This window comes from Silene latifolia, unplaced genomic scaffold (genome assembly GCF_048544455.1).
Source record: "Silene latifolia isolate original U9 population unplaced genomic scaffold, ASM4854445v1 scaffold_316, whole genome shotgun sequence".
Taxonomy (NCBI): domain Eukaryota; kingdom Viridiplantae; phylum Streptophyta; class Magnoliopsida; order Caryophyllales; family Caryophyllaceae; genus Silene; species Silene latifolia.
This window is the reverse complement of record NW_027413251.1, coordinates 142898-145714: the sequence shown is the minus strand read 5'-3', so window position 1 is coordinate 145714 and position 2817 is coordinate 142898. Positions and strand designations below refer to the sequence as shown.

The 2817-nt window shown below is 40.6% G+C and overlaps 1 non-coding gene across 1 annotated transcript; it reads right to left on the bottom strand.

Moving 5' to 3' along the window:
• Positions 1-924: 924 nt before the first annotated feature.
• Positions 925-1031, bottom strand: LOC141639257 (small nucleolar RNA R71). Its single transcript, XR_012542443.1, has one exon. It is a non-coding gene; the product is annotated as a small nucleolar RNA R71 (small nucleolar RNA).
• Between the last annotated feature and the right edge of the window lie 1786 nt (positions 1032-2817).

Below are 2817 nucleotides of genomic sequence, written 5' to 3'. Positions count from 1 at the left end.
TTACTTACATTGCTATTTAGTTTAGTGACCTTCTACATCAACCCAAATTGTGACACCCCTAAGACACCACTAGTTGCAATAGAAATCTTATCTCAATTCCCGTCCCTTGGGATCCGACCTTTACTTGCCTCTTTACTAATTGTAGAGTTGTTTGTGAAGTTATAAATTGTGTTTGATTGGATGTGTGACGACCAACTCTTGTCCTATCAAAATGGCGCCGTTGCCGGGGATGGTGTTAACTTGATTTAGATTTTCTTATATTGTTATTAGTTGTGTCTTTCTTTGCCTTGGGGAAGTAAAACTCCTCAAGGTTTATTCTAATTGTTTTCGAGTTGTTTGATATTTTGCATGTCTAGAAGGTCACAAGGTGATTTGTTACCTTTTGATCGTGAAATTGAAAGAACTTTGACAACCAATAGAAGACTTGCTAGGAGGAATTTGAGAGGTATTAGTGAGGTTGTAGATATTCAACCAACTATTGAGTTCATCAACCCTTTTGCAAGAGAAGGTGAGGAGAACCCAACACAAAATACCACACAAAATCAACCCACAATGCCTAAGTTTTCATCACATTCCGTACCCACCGAGGAGAACCTACCCAATGGTACTCCCACACCACAACATTTGACCGGAAATTTTATTGCCAAATCCGCCTTTATCCAATTAGTCGAAAGGAGCCAATTTGGGGGCATGCCTAGTGAAGACCCTCATTCTCATATGGAAACCTTTTGTGACTATTGTGATGAGATTTCTCAAACCGGTGTAACTCAAGACCAAATTCGATGGGTCTTATTTCCTTTTTCTCTAATTGGCACCGCGAAACAATGGTTGAAGGGCCTTGATAAGGCCACTCTCGGAATTGATTCTTGGAAGAAGCTAGCTCTAGCTTTCTACAAAAAATTCTACCCACCGGAAAAGACTAACATGCTAAGAGCTCAAATTACGGGTTTTAAGCAAAGGGATAAAGAATCTTTGTATTAAGCTTGGGAGCGGTTCAAGGGAATTTGTCGCTCATGTCCTCATCATGGACTTAGCGAGTGGTTCTTGGTACAACAATTTTGGAACGGTCTATATGAAGATTCAAGGAACATTCTCAACATGGGATCAAATGGAATGTTCACCGAAGTTGATGACAATCAAACATGGAACAAAATTGAGGAAATGGCGGTCCATAACTCACAATATAGTAGACCTCGCAAGGCTACTAGAGGAGGAAAGCATGAAGTGGACTCCGTTACTCAATTGGGTGCTCAACTTAGTGCTCACATTGACACAATCAATTTGAAGTTTGAAAAAGCTATGGCTAGACTTGAATAAGCCTCAAAATCACCAAAGCATCATGTTAATGCCATGACGGCATCTTCATCAATCCCAAGTGGGATATGTGAGAATTGTGGAACTTTGGGACATGACCAAAGTGAATGTAGAGGAACAAATGAACAAGTGAATGCTTTCCAAGCATACAAGAGTGGTACCCCTTATTCCAACTATTACAATGAAAACACCAAATTCCATCCAAATCTCTCATACAAAAGCCAAAATGTTCAAAACCCTCAAACAACATACACCCCACCTCCCATGAGAAACCAAAATCAAAGACCCTTTTACAACCAAAACCAAGGTTACCAAAATCAAAATCCATACAATCAACAAAATGACCAAGGTTTTGATGTTCAAAAAGCGGTCCTCCAAATGCAAAAGAATCAACAAGAGTTTTTCACTCAAATGCAAAAAGATAGTCAAGCAAAGGAAACCACCATCAACAACATTCTAGCTCACACCAAGATGTTGGAAACCCAATTGACTCAACTAGCATCTTCAAGCTCACAAAGACAAAAGGGGCAATTACCACCTCAAAGTAATCCCCCAAGACATGAAACGGTTAGTGCCATTCACTTGAGAAGTGGTACAAGGTATGAAGCACCGAAGAAGCAAGTTGAGGATGAAGTTTTGGAAGCTAGTGATAAGGAAGAAATTGTGCAAAACTCCAAGGATGGAGAACCATCAAAAGAAGAAATTTCAAGGAAAAATGAAGACAAGGTCAAGGAGAAGGAGCCCATTGTGATTAGACTTCCTTTTCCAAGTCGTCAAGCCAAGCCCAAATTTGATGACCAACTTGGAAAGTTTATGGAAATTGTGAAGAATTTGGAAGTCTCGATTCCTTTCACGGAATTAATAAATCACGTGCCGGCCTATGCGAAATATATGAAAGACATCCTCACAAAGAAGAAGTCGATCCGGAAACTTGAGAATATCGCCTTCACTAAGGTGAGTAGTGCAATACTTCAAGGGAGTTCACCTCCAAAACTAAAGGATCCGGGAAGCTTCTCAATACCATGTACCATTGGCGACACCACGATCAATAAAGCCTTGTGTGATCTAGGGGCTAGTGTGAGTGTTATGCCGTACTCGGTGAGTAAAAGGTTGGGGATGGGAGAGCTTAAATGCACCAATATCACACTCCAAATGGCCGATAGATCGACAAAGACACCATTAGGAATATGGGAAGAGGTTCCCGTACGAATTGGGAAGTTTTTCATCCCGGTGGACTTTGTTATTGTTTATATGGAAGAAGACTCCAACATTCCAATCATTCTAGGAAGACCTTTCTTACACACCGCGGGTGCGGTGATTGATGTGAAACATGGTGAGCTCACTCTAGAAGTGGGAGATGAGAGTATAACTTTTAATCTTGACAAGACTATGAGAGCTCCACGTTTGCATGAACCGTGTTTCATGATCGATCATTATAGTCGGAAGGATGAAAGGAAGAAGTCGGAACTCCAATGGAAGAAGAAAATTGAAGATGCTCCATTC